The sequence below is a fragment of the Ranitomeya variabilis genome, chromosome 4 (assembly GCF_051348905.1).
Source record: "Ranitomeya variabilis isolate aRanVar5 chromosome 4, aRanVar5.hap1, whole genome shotgun sequence".
Taxonomy (NCBI): domain Eukaryota; kingdom Metazoa; phylum Chordata; class Amphibia; order Anura; family Dendrobatidae; genus Ranitomeya; species Ranitomeya variabilis.
Genome location: NC_135235.1, coordinates 731,013,191 through 731,038,267, shown reverse-complemented (window position 1 = coordinate 731,038,267; position 25,077 = coordinate 731,013,191). Strand labels below are relative to the sequence as shown.

Below are 25,077 nucleotides of genomic sequence, written 5' to 3'. Positions count from 1 at the left end.
CAGGTGCCTGACTGCAGCCCATACACTCTAGCCGGCTCACTACTGAAGATGCTAGAGTGTATGGGCTTCTTCCAGGTGCCTGACTGCAGCCCATACATTCTAGCCGGCTCATTACTGAAGATGCTAGAGTGTATGGGCTCCTTCCTGGTATATATTATTGTAGATATAGACTGTATGGGCTCCTTCCTGGTATATATTATTGTAGATATAGACTGTACAGACTCCTTTCAGGCATATATTATTGTAGATATAGACTGTACGGGCTCCTGTCAGGTATATATTATTGTAGATATAGACTGTACGGGCTCCTGTCAGGTATATATTATTGTAGATATAGACTGTACGGGCTCCTGTCAGGTATATATTATTGTAGATACAGACTGTACGGGCTCCTGTCAGGTATATATTATTGTAGATATAGACTGTATGGGCTCCTGTCAGGCATATATTATTGTAGATATAGACTGTACGGGCTCCTGTCAGGTATATATTATTGTAGATATAGACTGTACGGGCTCCTGTCAGGTATATATTATTGTAGATACAGACTGTACGGGCTCCTGTCAGATATATATTATGGTAGATATAGACTGTATGGGCTCCTGTCAGGTATATATTATTGTAGATACAGACTGTACGGGCTCCTGTCAGATATATATTATTGTAGATAGACTGTACAGGCTCCTGTCAGGTATATATTATTGTAGATATAGACTGTACGGGCTCCTGTCAGGTATGTATTACTGTAGATATACTATAGACTGTACGGGCTCCTGTCAGGTATATATAAGTGATGATATCAGAATGTATGGGCTCCTATCAGGTATATATATCATTGACGGTATCAGAATGTGTGGGCTCCTGTCAGGTGTATATTAGTGATAATATCAGAATGTATGGGCCTCTGTGAGGTATATATTACAGTAGTGATGATATCAGAATGTGTGGGCTCCTGTCAGGTATATATTAGTGATGGTATCAGACTGTATGGACCCCTGTCAGGTATATATTAGTGATGATATCAGAATGTATGGGCCCCTGTCAGGTATATATTAGTGATGATATCAGAATGTATGGGCCCCTGTCAGGTATATATTAGTGATGATATCAGAATGTATGGACCCCTGTCAGGTATATATTAGTGATGATATCAGACTGTACAGGCTCCTGTCAGGTATATATTAGTGATGATATCAGAATGTATGGGCCCCTGTCAGGTATATATTAGTGATGATATCAGAATGTATGGACCCCTGTCAGGTATATATTAGTGATGATATCAGACTGTACAGGCTCCTGTCAGGTATATATTAGTGATGATATCAGAATGTATGGGCCCCTGTCAGGTATATATTAGTGATGATATCAGAATGTATGGACCCCTGTCAGGTATATATTAGTGATGATATCAGAATGTATGGGCCCCTGTCAGGTATATATTAGTGATGATATCAGAATGTATGGGCCCCTGTCAGGTATATATTAGTGATGATATCAGAATGTATGGGCCCCCGTCAGGTATATATATTAGTGATGATATCAGAATGTATGGGCCCCTGTCAGGTGTATATTACTGATGATATCAGAATGTATGGGCCCCTGTCAGGTATATATTAGTGATATCAGAATGTATGAGCCCCTGTCAGGTATATATTACTGATGATATCAGAATGTATGGGCCCCGTCAGGTATATATTAATGATGATATCAGAATGTATGGGCCCCGTCAGGTATATATTAGTGATGGTATCAGAATGTATGGGCTCCTGTCAGGTATATATTAGTGATGATATCAGAATGTATGGACCCCTGTCAGGTATATATTAGTGATGATATCAGAATGTATGGGCCCCTGTCAGGTATATATTATTGTAGATATTGACTGTATGGGCCCCTGTCAGGTATATATGCTGCGATTGTTCTCGTATGCTGATTCGGCATGAAAAAATAATCACAGATGTAATCTGCCCCATAGATTAACACTGGTCCGAGTGCCATGCGATGCTTTCTCACATAGCGCTCGTCCGTATTCTACTCTAGTGTGACCCCGGCCTTAAACTTATGAAGCGACACAGACCACCTGCAGTTCAGCCACCATCAATATTTAAATTACAAGTTTTTCACCATCCAAAAAAATGCTAATTTTAACCTAGTTCCATAGGTTTCTTAAAGGGAACCTGTCACCAGGTTTTTCCCATATATAGTACCACCAGCACCTATATGCCCTTATACACACCCTTCTAGAATGCTGTACCGTATATACTCACGTATAAGCCGAAATTTTTTGGGGCAGAAAGAGACCCTCTCGGCTTATACTCGAGTCATTGTCGGCGGGGAAGCGGCAGCTGTCACATACTCACCTGCTCCTGGCGCGGTCCCTGCATGTCCGATGGTCTCCGGGCAGCTCTTCCTGTGTTCAGCGGTCACGTGGTTCTGCTCATTAATGAATATGGACGCATAATGGTTAAGGCTATGTGCGCACGTTGCAGATTTGCTTGAGGAAATGTCTGCATGGTTAGTGCGTCTCTTAGCAGAAAACGCAGTGGAAATTCTGTACTTTTTTATGCGGATTTGATGCGTTTCTGTAAATCGTGAGCGCTAAATAAAGATATATTAAAAAATAAATAAATAAATAAAGGAATTTGATGCATTTCCTTATTCAAACTCTTCACGAGATACCCTCATTAATATTAACTAAAGACACACACACACCCATGTAGGAGCATTAACATAATTAACCTACATATGCTGTAAAAAAAACAACTAACAAACCTGCGTGAAATGCAATATGTTTATTTTTCAAAAACTAAAACCTGCATGGGCTCCCGCATAATTTTCATAACCAGCAGTGGGAAAGCTGACAGCTGATGTTACTATTCTGGAAAGGAGCCAATAACCATAAAGGTTCCCAGGCTATTAATATCAGCTCACAGCTGTTTGCTTAGCCTTTACTGGCTATTTTACAGGGGGACACAAAATATTGACATAAAATCCAACCAGCAAATGCTAGGCAGACAGCTGTAGGCTGATATTTATAGCCTGTGAAGAGGCCATGGATATTGGCAGCCCCACAGGCTAAAAACCATCAGCTCTCAGCCGTCGCAGAAATGGCGCATCTTATAGATGTGCCAATTCTGGCACTTAGCCTCGCTCTTCCCACTTGCCCTGTAGCAGAGGGGTTCATAATTGTGCGGTTGATGTCACCTTTTTATTGATGTTATAAGTAACATCAAGCCCTCAGGTTAGTAATGGAGAGGCATCTATCAGACATCTCTCCATTACTAAGCTGGCCTAATGTAACCTTACAATACAAAGGTGACATTAACCCCTTATTACCCCATATGCCACCACTACAGGGCAGTGAGAAGACAGAGGCTGAGTGCCAGAATTGGCGCATCTTACAGATGCACCTTTTCTGGGGTGGCAATAACCATGGTCCCTCTCTAGGCTATAATATCTGTCCTCAGTCACTGGCTTTCCCTCTGTGGCACAGAAAATTGTGCGGGAGCCCACGCCAGTTTTTTCAGTGAAAACATTATTAAATACATACAGGCCCCAAATTCACTACTAACCGTATTAGTCACTGACCTATATAAGTCTAACTGTTCTGCAATGGTTTACTGTATGTAAACCATGTCTCCTATCCTGTCAGCCTCTGCAATGATTTAACAGAAGCCGACAAATTATCTATCAGCTATTCCGCTGTCCGTGTGACATATTATAATATACACTCACCGGCCACTTTATTAGGTACACCTGTCCAACTTCTTGTTAACACTTAATTTCTAATCAGCCAATCACATGGCGGCAACTCAGTGCATTTAGGCATGTAGACATGGTCAAGACAATCTCCTGCAGTTCAAACCGAGCATCAGTATGGGGAAGAAAGGTGATTTGAGTGCCTTTGAACGTGGCATGGTTGTTGGTGCCAGAAGGGCTGGTCTGAGTATTTCAGAAACTGCTGATCTACTGGGATTTTCACGCACAACCATCTCTAGGGTTTACAGAGAATGGTCCGAAAAAGAAAAAAAATCCAGTGAGCGGCAGTTCTGTGGGCGGAAATGCCTTGTTGATGCCAGAGGAGAATGGGCAGACTGGTTCGAGCTGACAGAAAGGCAACAGTGACTCAAATCGCCACCCGTTACAACCAAGGTAGGCCTAAGAGCATCTCTGAACGCACAGTGCGTCGAACTTTGAGGCAGATGGGCTACAGCAGCAGAAGACCACACCGGGTACCACTCCTTTCAGCTAAGAACAGGAAACTGAGGCTACAATTTGTACAAGCTCATCGAAATTGGACAGTAGAAGATTGGAAAAACGTTGCTTGGTCTGATGAGTCTCGATTTCTGCTGCGACATTCGGATGGTAGGGTCAGAATTTGGCGTAAACAACATGAAAGCATGGATCCATCCTGCCTTGTATGGAGCATCTTTGGGATGTGCAGCCGACAAATCTGCGGCAACTGTGTGATGCCATCATGTCAATATGGACCAAAATCTCTGAGGAATGCTTCCAGCACCTTGTTGAATCTATGCCACGAAGAATTGAGGCAGTTCTGAAGGCAAAAGGGGGTCCAACCCGTTACTAGCATGGTGTACCTAATAAAGTGGCCGGTGAGTGTATATATATACATATACACACACACACACACAGTACAGACCAAATGTTTAGACACACCTCATTTAAAGATTTTTCTGTATTTTCATGACTATGAAAACTGTACATTCACACTGAAGGCATCAAAACTATGTGGAATTATATACTTAATAAAAGTGTAAGGCAACTGAAAATATGTCTTGTATTCTAGGTTTTTCAAAGTAGCCACGTTTTGCTTTGATGACTGCTTTGCACACTCTTGGCATTCTCTTGATGAGCTTCAAGAGGTAGTCACTGGGAATGGTCTTCCAACAATCTTGAAGGAGTTCCCAGAGATGCTTAGCACTTGTTGGCCCTTTTGCCTTTACTCTGCGGTCCAGCTCACCCCAAACCATCTCGATTGGGTTCAGGTCTGGTGACTGTGGAGGCCAGGTCATCTGGCGTAGCACCCCATCACTCTCCTTCTTGGTCAAATAGCCCTTACACAGCCTGAAGGTGTGTTTGGGGTCATTGTCCTGTTGAAAAATAAATGATGGTCCAACTAAACGCAAACCGGATGGAATAGCATGCCGCTGCAAGATGTTGTGGTAGCCATGCTGGTTCAGTATGCCTTCAGTTTTGAATAAATCCCCAACAGTGTCACCAGCAAAGCCCCCCACACCATCACACCTCCTCCTCCATGCTTCACGGTGGAAACCAGGCATTTAGAGTCCATCCATTCACCTTTTCTGTGTACAAAGACACGGTGGTTGGAACCAAAGATCTCAAATTTGGACTCATCTGACCAAAGCACAGGTTTCCACTGGTCTAATGTCCATTCCTTGCGTTATTTAGCCCAAACAAGTCTCTTCTGCTTGTTGCCTGTCCTTAGCAGTGGTTTTCTAGCAGCTATTTTACCATGAAGGCCTGCTGCACAAAGTCTCCTCTTAAGGGCTTGTTTCCATTTGCGAGAAACACGTCCGTATCTCGCATGTGGAAACCAAGCTGTAGCACCGGCACTCCAGAGCGGAGCGTGCGGCCGCATAGGAACACATGGAGCTGCAAGCTCCGCTCCAAAGTGCCGGCGCCACAGCTTGGTTTCCACATGCGAGATACGGATGTGTTTCTCGCAAATGGAAACAAGCCCTAACAGTTGTTGTAGAGATGTGTCTGCTGCTAGAACTCTGTGTGGCATTGACCTGGTCTCTAATCTGAGCTGCTGTTAACCTGCGATTTCTGAGGCTGGTGACTCGGATAAACTTATCCTCAGAAGCAGAGGTGACTCTTGGTATTCCTTTCCTGGGGCGGTCCTCATGTGAGCCAGTTTCTTAGTAGCGCTTGGTGGTTTTTGCCACTGCACTTGGGGACACTTTCAAAGTTTTCCCAATTTTTCGGACTGACTGACCTTCATTTCTTAAAGTAATGATGGCCACTCGTTTTTCTTTACTTAGCTGCTTTTTTCCTGCCATAATACAAATGTTAACAGTCTATTCAGTAGGACTATCAGCTGTGTATCCACCAGACTTCTGCACAACACAACTGGTGGTCCCAAACCCATTTATAAGGCAAGAAATCCCACTTATTAAACCTGACAGGGCACACCTGTGAAGTGAAAATCATTCCCAGTGACTACCTCTTGCAGCTCATCAAGAGAATGCCAAGAGTGTGCAAAGCAGTCATCAAAGAAAAAGGTGGCTACTTTGAAGAACCTAGAATATGACATAACAAAAAAGTGTGAAACAACTGAAATTAAGTATATAATTCCACATGTGTTAATTCATAGTTTTGATGCCTTCAGTGTGAATGTACAATTTTCATAGTCATGAAAATACAGAAAAATCTTTAAATGAGGTGTGTCCAAACTTTTGGTCTGTAGTGTATCTCTTTAGATTTTAAATACACCTATACTGTGTGTATATATATCTATTCTATTGTAACCTGTCAGTGTGATTTTACTGTACACTGCACCTGAATTGTCGGCCTTTCAAAGGACACCGTTGCGTATTTCTCGCAAGTCACACTGATGGCCCGTGTGGTGCGAGTTTTTCTTGCACAAATAGACTTTCATTGGCGAGTCTCGGCTGATATACGGTGCAAATCACAGCATACTGCAATTTCACTCGCACATATACGGCCGTGAAAAAAAAGTGATGGGAGATTAACATTGGTTCGAGTGCTATGCGATTTTTTTTCTCGCATAGCGCTCGTCCGTATTCCTCTCTAGTGTGACTCCATCCTTAAAGGGAAAATCATTAAAAATTTATATTTTTTAAAATTTGTAAAATTTCTGATTTTTTACATAATAAAGCAAAACATATCAACACAAGTTTACCATTATCATAAAGTCTAATATAACACGAAAAAAAAAATTTAATCTCAAAATCAATGGGATGTTGAAGCATTCCAGAGTTATTACTATATAAAGTGACACAGGTCAGATTTAAAAAAATTGGCCCCGCCACAAAGGGGCTAAGAGCTTGTACATGTGAACATCGTTTCAAAGGTGGCTTACCTGTCTCAGGCAGGTTTCACACCAGCGTTCGGCAGCCTTCTTCCTCCATTAAGCCCCGCCCACTGCTGCGCCTCTTCCTTCAGCTCCGCCTAAGTCTGCATGCGTCCCCTATCTAACATTAGGTACGCAGGCATGCCTCATTTTGAAGATGCGCTGAACTGCGTCGAACGCAACATGTTGCATTTTATTGCAGTCGGCGCAGCGTTAAAACAACGCATGCGGAGGCATCCGCTTGGCCTGCGTACCCAATATTAAAGATAGGGTATGCAGGACGCATGCAGACGTAGGCGGAACTGAATGAAGAGTTGTGGCAGTGAGCAGGGCTTAGGCTACTTTCACACTAGTCCGTCGGTACGGGCCGTCGCAAACCGTCGGCCCGACGGACAGTGTGTTTTATGTAGAACAACGTGGGCACCGGAGGCAGTTTTACAACGCATCCGGGGCCTATTGTGAGTTCCGGGGAGGAGGGGGCGGAGTTTCGGCCACACATGCGCGGTCGAAAATGGCGGACTCGACGCACAAAAAAACGTTACATGGAACTTTTTTTGTGCCGACGGTCCGCCAAAACACGACGCATCTGTCGCATGACAGATGCGACGTGTGGCAATCCGTCCCAATGTGTTGCTAATGAAAGTCTATGGAGAAAAAACACATCATGCAGGCGTTTTTTCTCCAAAACGACGCATTGAGACGTACAGCAAGCGACGTTAGTGTGAAAGTAGCCTTAACGGAGGAGGAAGGCTGCCATCTGCAGCCCAGCCGAACGCTGGTGTGAAACCAGCCTAAGGCTGTTATTATAGCACCTTCCATGTGTTGCACAGATACATCATGGGCTTGTCCTGCCATACGCATGAAATGAAAGGCTAAAATACAATGTGGAGACTTCATCAGAACAATGTTTTATTTACATTCAGAACTGGTTTAAGAGGAACAAATGACCATTTCCCACAGAAATCTCAGACTTTTACTTATAGAAATACTGGATAAATATCATTTTACCATTAGATATAGAAACACTTCTAATTTTATAAAACTGCATTTTTTTGCAGTGAATAACTTTATGCCTTTGCGTGTTTCATTTTATGCATTTCTAACTTATTGTAAAACTGTAATATGCTGTTGGTACATGCGGGCTGGACTGTCGGTTTGGTATGTGGCCCTGCCCCCCCCCCCCCCCCAGGCCTGCCTCCGATGTCTGAGGTTTCGGTGTCCCAGACCAGAGATCATAATACCGGCCTTGAATTGTGAAGGACACGGCAGCCGACCCTGAGAAACATCCAAGGTGGGAACGCCCCATCATGTCGAAGAGAGTCTGCTAGATCCAGGCCTAGCAGACCAGTGCTGGTGGGTTCATGGATGCCAGGAGGGGGTTGGCCTAAAGGAAGGTCTCGTCTTTTCCTGGCGGGTCGGAGAGTTGTCCCGTCGGTTTTTTGGACAGAACATTTCCAAAACAACCAAAATTGAACAGCAGATCTCTTGGGAGGCAGACTTTAGTCCTCTGTTGCAGAAGCGAAGTACTCTTAAACTGATAGGTGCAGAGTAGGACACACTAGAAAGTTGGCGTGCATGATTGTTCAGGGCACTGGCGGTGTGGACCGGCCACCGGCGGTGTGGACCGGCCCCCAGAGAAGGCCTAGACCGAAGCCTGGATATTTTAAGAGCAGGGTCACAGGAGCCTCTGGAAAACATGGAGGCTGCATGAATAGGAAGTTTTCCCCAGGAGACGTCCATATTGCTCAGGGGCAAACTAGGACATACTTGTCCTTTCCATTTTTTTTTTTTTTAAAGTAGCCCCCTCACTGCCTGGTAGGATATATGTGTCCTGAAGATCACACATCATTCTTCACAGGCCGATGATGAAGATGGGCATGGAATAACCTGGACGCAGACCTTTCGGCGGCTGGCGCATAACGGATTCGTCTTCCCTCCCTACTCTATCTGGCTCTGGGGGGGCCAGAGGGTAGGGGGATTCGTAGCATGGTCTGTACTCTGGGGAACCACAAACACTCTTGATGTGTTAGGGCCTTGCCTCGTAGACCACAGATGATACGGTAGTGACAATTCTAGGTGGGAGATTAGAGTGACAATTCCACTGTCGCCCTCAAAAGCCGTATCTGTAAAAAAAAAGAAAAAAAAGAAAAAGGAAAATCGTTAATAAAAAAAAAAAAACCAAAACCTAAGTCAGAAACTGGGCTGGGTGGTCCAGACCCATGTCTGCCTCCTACTGACATTAAGCTAAAAAGGATTAGCTTCGTGCCAGTTGGTGGTGTGGCCTCCTCTACAGGGAAATACCTAAATTTTTTTTTTGCATAGCATAAGCAGCATACTCATTTTTTTTTTTGTGTACCCCAATGAAGCATTAGCCCCCCCCCCACATCAACCAGATGGCCACACAGCATAACCTCGCTCCCCCAGTCAGAAACCTCCACCTCACATTAACCAGCGGGCCACACAGCATAACCTCGCTCCCCCAGTCAGAAACATCCACCTCACATTAACCAGCGGACCCCACAGGATAAATCCAGAGCCCACCAGACATTCCCTCCCCTCAAGCGTAAATCCAAATATGACGCCCCCTGCCCCAACCATAAATCCCATCAGACACCCCCTCCAATCGAACACCACCCCAGCGTAAACTCTCATCGGACGTCCAACTCCCACAAACCCCCATCGGACGTCCAACCCCCATCGGACGTCCAACCCCCATCGGACGTCCAACCCCCATCGGACGTCCAACCCCCATCGGACGTCCAACCCCCACAAACCCCCATCGGACGTACAACCCCCACCGGACGCGGAACCCCCCACCCAGCAGAAACCCCCAGATGCAGACCCCCACCCAGCACAAACCCCCATCAGACGTGGACCCCCCCACCCAACACAAACCCCCATCGGACGTGGACCCCCCCACCCAGCACACACCCCCTTCGGACGTCCAACCCCCACAAACCCCCATCGGACGTCCAACACCCATCGGACGTGGACCCCCCCACCCAGCACACACCCCCTTCGATGTCCACCCCCCACCCAGCTTAAACCCTCTTCAGCCCCCCAAACCCAACCCATAAGCAGGTCGCCCCCCAATAAAAGGGATCCCCCAGTAAGCAGCAGGTCACCCCCCAATAAAAGGGTTCCATCTGTAAGCAGCAGGTCGTCCCCAAATCCCACCACGGGATCCCCCCAGTAGCCAGCAGCAGGTCGCCTCCCCACATTCCACGACAAGCAGGTCGCCTCCCCACATTCCACGACAAGCAGGTCGCCTCCCCACATTCAACGACAAGCAGGTCGCCTCCCCACATTCAACGACAAGCAGGTCGCCTCCCCACATTCAACGACAAGCAGGTCGCCTCCCCACATTCAACGACAAGCAGGTCGCCTCCCCACATTCAACGACAAGCAGGTCGCCTCCCCACATTCAACGACAAGCAGGTCGCCTCCCCACATTCAACGACAAGCAGGTCGCCCTCAAATCTCACCACAGGGGTCCCCCAAATAGCCTGCAGCAGGTCACCCCTCACATGCAGGTCGCCTCCCCACATCCCACCACAAGCAGGTCACCCCCACATCCCACCACAGGGGTCCCCCAATAGCTTGCAGCAGGTCTCCCCCCACATCCACCACAAGGGTCCCCCCCAATAGACAGCAGATCATGCCCTCCCAAAACCCGACCACAAGCATGTCGCCCTCAAACCCCACCACCAGGGTCTCCCCAATAGCCAGCAGCATGTCGCCCCCACTAAAAGGGGTCCACCCCGTAAGCAGCAAGTCACCTCCAAACCCCACCACAGGGGTCCCCCTCAATAGCCAGCAGGTCACCCCCAAACCCCACCACAGGGGCCCATCAATAGCCATCAGCAGGTCACCCCTCCACAAGCAGGTCACCCCCACTAAAAGGGGTCCCGCAACAAGCAGGTCGCCTCCCCAAACCCAACCATAAGCAGGTCACCCTCACTAAAAGGGGTCCCCCGCACGCAGGTCGCCCCCAAATCACACCACAGGGGTCCCACCATAGGGGTCACCCCAATAGCCAGCAGCAGGTCTCCCACCCCAAACAAGTCACCCCATAAGCAGCAGGTCACCCCTAAATCCCACCACAGGGGTCCCCCAATTGGCAGCAGCAGGTCCCCCCCACAAGCAGGTCACCCCCAACTAAAATGGGTCACCCCCAATAGCATGCAGCAGGTCGCCCCCCCACAAGCAGGTCAGGGGTCCCCCAATAGCCTGCAGCCCCCCTCACACAAGCAGGTCGCCTACCACAGAAGTCCACCACAACAGCCAGCAGCAGTCCCCCCCCCCCACAACATCCCACAATAGCCAGCAGCAGCAAGTCCCCCCAAAATCCCACCACAGGGGTCCCCCACAATAGCCAGCAGCAGCGGAGGCTCCCAAAATCCCACCGCAGGGGTCCCCCACAATAGCCAGCAGCAGCAGCAGAGCCCCCCCAAATCCCACCGCAGGGGTCCCCCACAATAGCCAGCAGCAGCGGAGCCCCCCAAAATCCCACCACAGGGGTCCCCCACAATAGCCAGAAGCAGCGGAGCCCCCCAAAATCCCACCGCAGGGATCCCCCACAATAGCCAGCAGCAGCGGAGCCCACCAAAATCCCACCACAGGGGTCCCCCACAATAGCCAGCAGCAGCGGAGCCCCCCAAAATCCCACCGCAGGGATCCCCCACAATAGCCAGCAGCAGCGGAGCCCCCCAAAATCCTACCACAGCGGTCCCCCACAATAGCCAGCAGCAGCGGAGCCCACCAAAATCCCACCGCAGGGATCCCCCACAATAGCCAGCAGCAGCGGAGCCCCCCAAAATCCTACCACAGCGGTCCCCCACAATAGCCAGCAGCAGCGGAGCCCACCAAAATCCCACCGCAGGGATCCCCCACAATAGCCAGCAGCAGCGGAGCACCCAAAAATCCCACCACAGGGGTCCCCCACAATAGCCAGCAGCAGCGGAGCCCCCCAAAATCCCACCGCTGGGATCCCCCACAATAGCCAGCAGCAGCAGAGCCCCCCAAAATCCTACCACAGCGGTCCCCCACAATAGCCAGCAGCAGCGGAGCCCACCAAAATCCCACCGCAGCGGAGCCCACCAAAATCCCACCGCAGGGATCCCCCACAATAGCCAGCAGCAGCGGAGCACCCCAAAATCCCACCGCAGGGATCCCCCACAATAGCCAGCAGCAGCGGAGCCCACCAAAATCCCACCACAGGGGTCCCCCACAATAGCCAGCAGCGGAGCCCCCCAAAATCCCACCACGGGTCACTCCCCACACAGACAAGTAGGTCGACCACCACAGGGCCTCCCCCCAATAGCGAATAGTGATCGGCAAGTAGCATTTTTCACCCTGAAACCACTGACCTCCATGGCGTCCACAAGCTGTCATGCTGCTTTCATTTGCCGCCTTGGAGAACACGCCCCCTCCCGATAGGACACGCCCCCGGAAATCACGTCACACCTGGAAGGAGCCCATACACTCTAGCATTTACCTGACAGCTTGTGGATGCCATGGAGGTCAGTGGTTTCAGGGTGAAAAATGCTACTTGCCGCTCGCTAATCGCTATTGGGGGGAGGCCCTGTGGTGGTCGACCTACTTGTCTGTGTGGGGAGTGACCCGTGGTGGGATTTTGGGGGGCTCCGCTGTTGCTGGCTATTGTGGGGGACCCCTGTGGTGGGATTTTGGGGGGCTCCGCTGTTGCTGGCTATTGTGGGGGACCCCTGTGGTGGGATTTTGGGGGGCTCCGCTGTTGCTGGCTATTGTGGGGGACCCCTGCGGTGGGATTTTGGGGGGCTCCGCTGCTGCTGGCTATTGTGGGGGACCCCTGCTGTGGGATTTTGGGGGCTCCGCTGCTGCTGGCTATTGTGGGGGACCCCTGTGGTGGGATTTTGGGGGGACCTGCTGCTGCTGGCTATTGTGGGATTTTGTGGGGGGGGGACTGCTGCTGTCTGTTGTGGTGGACTTCTGTGGTAGGCGACCTGCTTGTGTGAGGGGGGCTGCAGGCTATTGGGGGACCCCTGACCTGCTTGTGGGGGGGCGACCTGCTGCATGCTATTGGGGGTGACCCATTTTAGTGGGGGGGGGACCTGCTGCTGGCAATTGGGGGGACCCCTGTTGTGGGATTTAGGGGTGACCTGCTTATGGGGTGACTTGTTTGGGGTGGGAGACCTGCTGCTGGCTATTGGGGTGACCCCTATGGTGGGACCCCTGTGGTGTGATTTGGGGGCGACCTGCGTGCGGGGGACCCATTTTAGTGAGGGTGACCTGCTTATGGTTGGGTTTGGGGAGGCGACCTGCTTGTTGCGGGACCCCTTTTAGTGGGGGCGACCTGCTTGTGGAGGGGTGACCTGCTGATGGCTATTGATGGGCCCCTGTGGTGGGGTTTGGGGGTGACCTGCTGGCTATTGAGGGGGACCCCTGTGGTGGGGTTTGGAGGTGACTTGCTGCTTACGGGGTGGACCCCTTTTAGTGGGGGCGACCTGCTGCTGGCTATTGGGGAGACCCTGGTGGTGGGGTTTGAGGGCGACATGCTTGTGGTCGGGTTTTGGGAGGGCGTGACCTGCTGTCTATTGGGGGGGACCCTTGTGGTGGATGTGGGAGGAGACCTGCTGCAAGCTATTGGGGGACCCCTGTGGTGGGATGTGGGGGGTGACCTGCTTGTGGTGGGATGTGGGGAGGCGACCTGCATGTGAGGGGTGACCTGCTGCAGGCTATTTGGGGGACCCCTGTGGTGAGATTTGAGGGCGACCTGCTAGTGGGGAGGCGACCTGCTTGTCGTTGAATGTGGGGAGGCGACCTGCTTGTCGTTGAATGTGGGGAGGCGACCTGCTTGTCGTTGAATGTGGGGAGGCGACCTGCTTGTCGTTGAATGTGGGGAGGCGACCTGCTTGTCGTTGAATGTGGGGAGGCGACCTGCTTGTCGTTGAATGTGGGGAGGCGACCTGCTTGTCGTTGAATGTGGGGAGGCGACCTGCTTGTCGTTGAATGTGGGGAGGCGACCTGCTTGTCGTTGAATGTGGGGAGGCGACCTGCTTGTCGTTGAATGTGGGGAGGCGACCTGCTTGTCGTTGAATGTGGGGAGGCGACCTGCTTGTCGTTGAATGTGGGGAGGCGACCTGCTTGTCGTTGAATGTGGGGAGGCGACCTGCTTGTCGTTGAATGTGGGGAGGCGACCTGCTTGTCGTTGAATGTGGGGAGGCGACCTGCTGCTGGCTATTGGGGGGATCCCGTGGTGGGATTTGGGGACGACCTGCTGCTTACAGATGGAACCCTTTTATTGGGGGGTGTCCTGCTGCTTACTGAGGGATCCCTTTTATTGGGGGGCGACCTGCTTATGGGTTGGGTTTGGGGGGGGCTGAAGAGGGTTTAAGCTGGGTGGGGGGTGGACATCGAAGGGGGTGTGTGCTGGGTGGGGGGGGTCCACGTCCGATGGGGGTTTGTGCTGGGTGGGGGGGTCCACGTCTGATAGGGGTTTGTGCGGGGTGGGGGGTCTGCATCTGGGGGTTTCTGCTGGGTGGGGGGTTCCGCGTCCGGTGGGGGTTGTACGTCCGATGGGGGTTTGTGGGCGTTGGACGTCCGATGGGGGTTGGACGTCCGATGGGGGTTGGACGTCCGATGGGGGTTTGTGGGGGTTGGACGTCCGATGAGAGTTTAAGCTGGGGTGGCGTTCGATTGGAGGGGGTGTCTGATGGGATTTATGGTTGGGGCAGGGGGCGTCATATTTGGATTTACGCTTGAGGGGAGGGAATGTCTGGTGGGCTTTGGATTTATCCTGTGGGGTCCGCTGGTTAATGTGAGGTGGAGGTTTCTGACTGGGGGAGCGAGGTTATGCTGTGTGGCCCGCTGGTTAATGTGAGGTGGAGGTTTCTGACTGGGGGAGCGAGGTTATGCTGTGTGGCCATCTGGTTGATGTGGGGGGGGGGGGCTAATGCTTCATTGGGGTACACCAAAAAAAATATGAGTGTATGCTGCTTATGCTATGCAAAAAAAAAATTTAGGTATTTCCCTGTAGAGGAGGCCACACCACCAACTGGCACGAAGCTAATCCTTTTTAGCTTAATGTCAGTAGGAGGCAGACATGGGTCTGGACCACCCAGCCCAGTTTCTGACTTAGGTTTTGGGGTTTTTTTTTATTAACGATTTTCCTTTTTCTTTTTTTTTTTTTTTTTTTCAGATACGGCTTTTGAGGGTGACAGTGGAATTGTCACTCTAATCTCCCACCTAGAATTGTCACTACCGTATCATCTGTGGTCTATGAGGCAAGGCCCTGACACATCAAGAGTGTTTGGTTCCCCAGAGGACGATCCATGCCACGAATCCCCCTACCCTCTGGCCCCCCCAGAGCCAGATAGAGTAGGGAGGGAAGACGAATCCGTTATGTGCCAGCCGCCGAAAGGTTTGCGTCCAGGTTATTCCATGCCCATCTTCATCATCTGTCTGTGAAGAATGATGTGTGATCTTCAGGACACATACATCCTACCAGGCAGTGAGGGGGCTACTTTAAAAAAAAATTTAAAAAAAAATGGAAAGGACAGGACAAGTATGTCCTAGTTTGCCCCTGAGCAATATGGACGTCTCCTGGGGAAACCTTCCTATTCATGCAGCCTCCATGTTTTCCAGAGGCTCCTGTGACCCTGCTCTTAAAATATCCAGGCTTCGGTCTAGGCCTTCTCTGGTGGCCGGTCCACACCGCCAGTGCCCTGAACAATCATGCACGCCAACTTTCTAGTGTGTCCTACTCTGCACCTATCTGTTGCAGAAGTGAAGTAGTCTTAAACTGAGGACTAAAGTCTGCCTCCCAAGAGATCTGCTGTTCAATTTTGGTTGTTTTGGAAATGTTCTGTCCAAAAAAATGACGGGACAACTCTCCGACCCGCCAGGAAAAGACGAGACCTTCCTTTAGGCCAACCCCCTCCTGGCATCCATGAACCCACCGGCACTGGTCTGCTAGGCCTGGATCTAGCAGACTCTCTTCGACATGATGGGGCGTTCCCACCTTGGATGTTTCTCAGGGTCGGCTGCCGTGTCCTTCACAATTCAAGGCCGTTATTATGATCTCTGGTCCGGGACACCGAAACCTCAGACATTGGAGGCAGGCCTGGGGGGGGGGGGGGGCAGAGCCACATACCAAACCGACAGTCCAGCCCCCAGGCACCAACAGCATATTACAGTTTTAAAATACTGTAGAAATGCATAAAATGAAACAAGCAAGGGCATAAAGTTATTCAATGCAAAAAAATGCAGTTTTATAAAATTAGAAATGTTTCTATATCTAATGGTAAAATGATATTTATCCAGTATTTCTATAAGTAAAAGTCTGAGATTTCTGTGGGAAATGGTCATTTGTTCCTCTTAAACCAGTTCTGAATGTAAATAAAACATTGCTCTGATGAAGTCTCCACATTGTATTTTCGCCTTTCATTTCATGCGTAGGGCAGGACAAGCCCATGATGTATCTGTGTAACACATGGAAGGTGCTATAATAACAGCCGTAGGCTGGTTTCACACCAGCGTTCGGCAGGGCTGCGGATGGCAGCCTTCTTCCTCCGTTAAGGCTACTTTCACACTAACGTCGCTTGCTGTACGTCTCAATGCGTAGTTTTGGAGAAAAAACGCATCCTGCAAAGTTGCCTGCATGATGCGTTTTTTCTCCATAGACTTTCATTAGCAACACATTGGGACGGATTGCCACACGTCGCATCCGTCGTGCGACAGATGCGTCGTGTTTTGGCGGACCGTCGGCACAAAAAAAGTTCCATGTAACGTTTTTTTGTGCGTCGAGTCCGCCATTTTCGACCGCGCATGCGTGGCCGAAACTCCGCCCCCTCCTCCCCGGAACTCACAATGGGCCACGGATGCGTTGTAAAACTGCCTCCGCTGCCCATGTTGTTCTACATAAAACATAGTGTCCGTCGGGCCGACGGTTTGCGACGGCCCGTACCGACTGACTAGTGTGAAAGTAGCCTAAGCCCCGCTCACTGCCACAACTCTTCATTCAGTTCCGCCTACGTCTGCATGCGTCCTGCATACCCTATCTTTAATATTGGGTACGCAGGCCAAGCGGATGCCTCCGCATGCGTTGTTTTAACACGCCGACTGCAATAAAATGCAACCTGTTGCGTTCGACGCAGTTCAGCGCATCTTCAAAATGAGGCATGCCTGTGTACCCAATGTTAGATAGGGGACGCATGCAGACTTAGGCGGAGCTGAAGGAAGAGGCGCAGCAGTGGGCGGGGCTTAATGGAGGAAGAAGGCTGCCGAACGCTGGTGTGAAACCTGCCTGAGACAGGTAAGCCACCTTTGAAACAATGCTCACATGTACAAGCTCTTAGCCCCTTTGTGGCGGGGCCAATTTTTTAAAATCTGACCAGTGTCACTTTATATAGTAATAACTCTGGAATGCTTCAACATCCCATTGATTTTGAGATTAATTTTTTTTTTTCGTGTTATATTAGACTTTATGATAATGGTAAACTTGAGTTGATATGTTTTGCTTCATTTTGTAAAAAAAATCAGAAATTTTACAAATTTTAAAAAATATAAATTTTTAATGATTTTCCCTTTAAGGCGGGAGTCACACTAGAGAGGAATACGGACGAGTGCTATGCGAGAAAAAAATCGCATAGCACTCGAACCAATGTTAATCTCCCATCACTTTTTTTTCAAGGCCGTATATGTGCGAGTGAAATTGCAGTATGCTGTGATTTGCACCGTATATCAGCCGAGACTCGCCAATGAAAGTCTATTTGTGCACGAAAAACTCGCACCACACGGGCCATCAGTGTGACTTGCGAGAAATACGCAACGGTGTCCTTTGAAAGGCCAACAATTCAGGTGCAGTGTACAGTAAAATCACACTGACAGGTTACAATAGAATAGATATATACACACAGTATAGGTGTATTTAAAATCTAAAGAGATACACTACAGACCAAAAGTTTGGACACACCTTCTCATTTAAAGATTTTTCTGTATTTTCATGACTATGAAAATTGTACATTCACACTGAAGGCATCAAAACTATGAATTAACACATGTGGAATTATATACTTAACAAAAAAGTGTGAAACAACTGAAATTATGTCTTATATTCTAGGTTCTTCAAAGTAGCCACCTCTTTCTTTGATGACTGCTTTGCACACTCTTGGCATTCTCTTGATGAGCTGCAAGAGGTAGTCACTGGGAATGATTTTCACTTCACAGGTGTGCCCTGTCAGGTTTAATAAGTGGGATTTCTTGCCTTATAAATGGGTTTGGGACCATCAGTTGTGTTGTGCAGAAGTCTGGTGGATACACAGCTGATAGTCCTACTGAATAGACTGTTAGCTGCTTTTTTCCTGCCATAATACAAATTCTAAGTAAAGAAAAACGAGTGGCCATCATTACTTTAAGAAATGAAGGTCAGTCAGTCCGAAAAATTGGGAAAACTTTGAAAGTGTCCCCAAGTGCAGTGGCAAAAACCACCAAGCGCTACTAAGAAACTGGCTCACATGAGGACCGCCCCAGGAAAGGAATACCAAGAGTCACCTCTGCTTCTGAGGATAAGTTTATCCGAGTCACCATCCTCAGAAATCGCAGGTTAACAGCAGCTCAGATTAGAGACCAGGTCAATGCCACACAGAGTTCTAGCAGCAGACACATCTCTACAACAACTGTTAGGGCTTGTTTCCATTTGCGAGAAACACATCCGTATCTCGCATGTGGAAACCAAGCTGTGGCGCCGGCACTTTGGAGCGGAGCGTGCAGCTCCATGTGTTCCTATGCGGCCGCACGCTCCGCTCTGGAGTGCAGGTGCTACAGCTTGGTTTCCACATGCGAGATACGGACGTGTTTCTCGCAAATGGAAACAAGCCCTTAAGATGAGACTTTGTGCAGCAGGCCTTCATGGTAAAATAGCTGCTAGGAAACCACTGCTAAGGACAGGCAACAAGCAGAAGAGACTTGTTTGGGCTAAATAACACAAGGAATGGACATTAGACCAGTGGAAACCTGTGCTTTGGTCAGATGAGTCCAAATTTGAGATCTTTGGTTCCACCCACCGTGTCTTTGTACACAGAAAAGGTGAACGGATGGACTCTAAATGCCTGGTTTCCACCGTGAAGCATGGAGGAGGAGGTGTGATGGTGTGGGGGGCTTTGCTGGTGACACTGTTGGGGATTTATTCAAAACTGAACCAGCATGGCTACCACAGCATCTTGCAGCGGCATGCTATTCCATCCGGTTTGCGTTTAGTTGGACCATCATTTATTTTTCAACAGGACAATGACCCCAAACACACCTCCAGGCTGTGTAAGGGCTATTTGACCAAGAAGGAGAGTGATGGGGTGCTACGCCAGATGACCTGGCCTCCACAGTCACCAGACCTGAACCCAATCAAGATGGTTTGGGGTGAGCTGGACCGCAGAGTGAAGGCAAAAGGGCCAACAAGTGCTAAGCATCTCTGGGAACTCCTTCAAGATTGTTGGAAGACCATTCCCAGTGACTACCTCTTGAAGCTCATCAAGAGAATGCCAAGAGTGTGCAAAGCAGTCATCAAAGCAAAACGTGGCTACTTTGAAAAACCTGGAATATAAGACATATTTTCAGTTGCCTTACACTTTTATTAAGTATATAATTCCACATAGTTTTGATGCCTTCAGTGTGAATGTACAGTTTTCATAGTCATGAAAATACAGAAAAATCTTTAAATGAGGTGTGTCTAAACATTTGGTCTGTACTGTCTGTGTGTATGTATGTATATATATATATATATATATATATATATATATATATATATTATAATATATCACACGGACAGCGGAATAGCTGATAGTTAATTTGTCGGCTTCTGTTAAATCATTGCAGAGGCTGACAGGATAGGAGACATGGTTTACATACAGTAAACCATTGCAGAACAGTTAGACTTATATAGGTCAGTGACTAATACGGTTAGTAGTGTGTGTGTGTGTGTGTGTAAAATTTGGGGCCTGTATGTATTTAATAATGTTTTCACTGAAAAAACTGGCGTGGGCTCCCGCACAATTTTCTGTGCCACAGAGTGAAAGCCAGTGACTGAGGACAGATATTATAGCCTAGAGAGGGACCATGGTTATTGCCACCCCAGAAAAGGTGCATCTGTAAGATGCGCCAATTCTGGCACTCAGCCTCTGTCTTCTCACTGCCCTGTAGCGGTGGCATATGGGGTAATAAGGGGTTAATGTCACCTTTGTATTGTAAGGTGACATTAGGCCAGCTTAGTAATGGAGAGATGTCTGATAGATGCCTCTCCATTACTAACCTGTGGGCTTGATGTTACTTGACAATAAAAAGGTGACATCAACCGCACAATTATGAACCCCTCTGCTACAGGGCAAGTGGGAAGAGCGAGGCTAAGTGCCGGAATTGGCACATCTATAAGATGCGCCATTTCTGCGATGGCTGAGAGCTGATGGTTTTTAGCCTGTGGGGCTGCCAATATCCATGGCCTCTTCACAGGCTATAAATATCAGCCTACAGCTGTCTGCCTAGCATTTGCTGGTTGGATTTTATGTCAATATTTTGTGTCCCCCTGTAAAATAGCCAGTAAAGGCTAAGCAAACAGCTGTGAACTGATATTAATAGCCTGGGAACCTTTATGGTTATTGGCTCCTTTCCAGAATAGTAACATCAGCTGTCAGCTTTCCCACTGCTGGTTATGAAAATTATGCGGGAGCCCATGCAGGTTTTATTTTTTGAAAAATAAACATATTGCATTTCACGCAGGTTTCTTAGTTGTTTTTTTACAGCATATGTAGGTTAATTATGTTAATGCTCCTACATGGGTGTGTGTGTGTCTTTAGTTAATATTAATGAGGGTATCTCGTGAAGAGTTTGAATAAGGAAATGCATCAAATTCCTTTATTTATTTATTTTTTTTAATATATATTTAGCGCTCACGATTTACAGAAACGCATCAAATCCGCATAAAAAAGTACAGAATTTCCACTGCGTTTTCTGCTAAGAGACGCACTAACCATGCAGACATTTCCTCAAGCAAATCTGCAACGTGCGCACATAGCCTTAACCATTATGCGTCCATATTCATTAATGAGCAGAACCACGTGACCGTTGAACACAGGAAGAGCTGCCCGGAGACCATCGGACATGCAGGGACCGCACCAGGAGCAGGTGAGTATGTGACAGCCGCCGCTTCCCCGCCGACAATGACTCGAGTATAAGCCGAGAGGGTCTCTTTCTGCCCCAAAAAATTTCGGCTTATGCGCGAGTATATACGGTACAGCACTCTAGAAGGGTGTGTATAAGGGCATATAGGTGCTGGTGGTACTATATATGGGGAAAACCTGGTGACAGGTTCCCTTTAAGAAACCTATGGAACTAGGTAAAAATTAGCATTTTTTTGGATGGTGAAAAACTTGTAATTTAAATATTGATGGTGGCTGAGCTGCAGGTGGTCTGTGTCGCTTCATAAGTTTAAGGCCGGGGTCACACTAGCGTAGAATACGGACGAGCGCTATGTGAGAAAGCATCGCATGGCACTCGGACCAGTGTTAATCTATGGGGCAGATCACATCTGTGATTATTTTTTCATGCCAAATCAGCATACGAGAACAATCGCAGCATATATACCTGACAGAGGCCCATACATTCTATATCTACAATAATATATACCTCACAGAGGCCCATACAATCTGATATCATCACTAATATACTGTATATACCTGACAGGGCCCACACATTCTGATACCATCACTAATATATACCTGACAGGAGCCCATACATTCTGATATTATCAGTAATATATACCTGACAGGGGCCCATGCATTCTGATATCATCACTAATATATACCTGACAGAGGCCCATACATTCTGATATTATCAGTAATATATACCTGACAGGGACCCATACATTCTGATATCATTACTAATATATACCTGACAGGGGCCCATACATTCTGATATTATCAGTAATATATACCTGACAGGGACCCATACATTCTGATATTATCAGTAATATATACCTGACAGGAGCCCATACATTCTGATATCATTACTAATATATACCTGACAGGGGCCCATACATTCTGATATTATCAGTAATATATACCTGACAGGGACCCATACATTCTGATATCATTACTAATATATACCTGACAGGGGCCCATACATTCTGATATTATCAGTAATATATACCTGACAGGGACCCATACATTCTGATATCATTACTAATATATACCTGACAGGGGCCCATACATTCTGATATCATCACTAATATATACCTGACAGGAGCCCATACATTCTGATATTATCAGTAATATATACCTGACAGGGACCCATACATTCTGATATCATTACTAATATATACCTGACAGGGGCCCATACATTCTGATATCATCACTAATATATACCTGACAGGAGCCCGTACATTCTGATATCACTAATATATACCTGACAGGGGCCCATACATTCTGATATCACTAATATATACCTGACAGGAGCCCATACATTCTGATATCATCAGTAATATATATACCTGACGGGGCCCATACATTCTGATATCATCACTAATATATCTGACAGGAGCCCATACATTCTGATATCACTAATATATCTGACAGGGGCCCATACATTCTGATACATCACTAATATATATACCTGACAGGCGCCCATACATTCTGATACATCACTAATATATACCTGACAGGAGCCCATACATTCTGATATCATCACTAATATATATACCTGACAGGCGCCCATACATTCTGATACATCACTAATATACACCTGACAGGAGCCCATACATTCTGATACATCACTAATATATATACCTGACAGGAGCCCGTACATTCTGATACATCACTAATATACACCTGACAGGGGCCCATACATTCTGATACATCACTAATATATACCTGACAGGGGCCCATACATTCTGATACATCACTAATATACACCTGACAGGAGCCCATGCATTCTGATATCATCAGTAATATATACCTGACAGGAGCCCGTACATTCTGATATTATCACTAATATATACCTGACAGGAGCCAACACATTCTGATACCGTCAATGATATATATACCTGATAGGGGCCCATACATTCTGATATCATCACTTATATATACCTGACAGGAGCCCGTACAGTCTACAGTATATCTACAGTAATATATACCTGACAGGAGCCCGTACAGTCTATATCTACAATAATATATACCTGACAGGAGCCCGTACAGTCTATATCTACAATAATATATACCTGACAGGAGCCCGTACAGTCTACAGAATATCTACAGTAATATATACCTGACAGGAGCCCGTACAGTCTATATCTACAATAATATATACCTGACAGGAGCCCGTACAGTCTATATCTACATGGCAACACAAGCCTCATTCATACATAAATAAACACAAGACAAAGTTTTCTTAGTGGAAAAATAAGGCCGTGATGTTTATTTTGGGTAACTCATTGATAACTTAACAATCAATCCCAAATAAATAATCAAGTAATTGACCAAATATTCCATAAACCAACGAACCATCCACCCAGAGACTGGGCGATTTTCCCACAACATAAACATCACGACAAAGTACAGCTTTAACCCCTTAGTGACAGAGCCAATTTGGTACTTAATGACCGAGCCAATTTTTACAATTCTGACCAGTGTCACTTTATGAGGTTATAACTCTGGAACGCTTTATCGGATCCCGCTGATTCTGAGATTGTTTTTTCGTGACATGTTGTACTTCAAGTTAGTGGTCACATTTCTTCGATATTACTTGCGATTATTTATGAAAAAAATGGAAATATGGCGAAAATTTTTAAAATTTTGCAATTTTCAAACTTTGTATTTTTATGCCCTTAAATCAGAGAGATATGTCACAAAAAATAGTTAATAAATAACATTTCTCACATGTCTACTTTACATCAGCACAATTTTGGAAACAATTTTTTTTTTTTGTTAGGGAGTTATAAGGGTTAAAAGTTGACCAGCAATTTCTCATTTTTACAACACCATGTTTTTTTTAGGGACCACATCACCTTTGAAGTGATTTTGAGGGGTCTATATGATAGAAAATAACCAAGTGTGACACCATTCTAAAAACTGCACCCCTCAAGCTGCTCAAAACCACATTCAAGAAGTTTATTAACCCTTTACGTACTTCACAGGAACTAAAACAATGTGGAAGAAAAAAATGAACATTTTACTTTTTTTTGCAAACATTTTACTTCAGAACCATTTTTTTAAATTTTCACAAGTGTAAAAACAGAAATTTAACCACAAATTTTGTTGTGCAATTTTTCCTGAGTACGCCGATACCCCATATGTGGAGGTAAACCACTGTTTGGGCGCACCGCAGAGCTTGGAAGTGAAGGAGCACCGTTTGACTGTTTCAATGCAGAATTGGCTGGAATTGAGATCGGACGCCATGTCGCGTTTGGAGAGCCCCTAATGTGCCTAAACAGTGGAAACCCCCCACAAGTGACACCATTTTGGAAACTAGACCCCCCAAGGAACTTATCTAGATGTGTGGTGAGCACTTTGAACCCCCAAGTGCTTCACAGAAGTTTATAACGTAGAGCCGTGAAAATAAAAAATCGCATTTGTTTTCACAAAAATGATTTTTTCGCCCACAAATTCTTATTTTCACAAGGGTAACAGGAGAAATTAGACCACAAAAGTTGTTGTGCAATTTCTCCTGAGTACGTCGATACCCCATATATGGGGGTAAACCACTGTTTGGGCGCACCGCAGAGCTTGGAAGAGAAGGAGTGTCGTTTTACTTTTTCAATGTAGAATTGGCTGGAATTGAGATCGGACGCCATGTCACGTTTGGAGAGCCGCTGATGTGCCTAAACAGTAGAGACCCCCCACATATGACACCATTTTGGAAACTAGACCCCTTAAGGAACTTATCTAGATGTGTGATGAGCACTTTAAACCCCCAGGTGCTTCACAGAAGTTTATAAACGTAGAGCCGTGAAAATAAAAAAATCGCATTTTTTCTGCAAA

General features: G+C 47.1%; 1 long non-coding RNA gene across 1 annotated transcript; it reads left to right on the top strand.

Moving 5' to 3' along the window:
* Positions 1 to 12,521: 12,521 nt before the first annotated feature.
* LOC143766704 (uncharacterized) lies at positions 12,522 to 16,484 on the top strand. The gene is made up of 2 exons (XR_013213619.1): positions 12,522 to 12,600; positions 15,258 to 16,484. It is a non-coding gene; the product is annotated as an uncharacterized LOC143766704 (long non-coding RNA).
* The last annotated feature ends 8,593 nt before the right edge of the window (positions 16,485 to 25,077 follow it).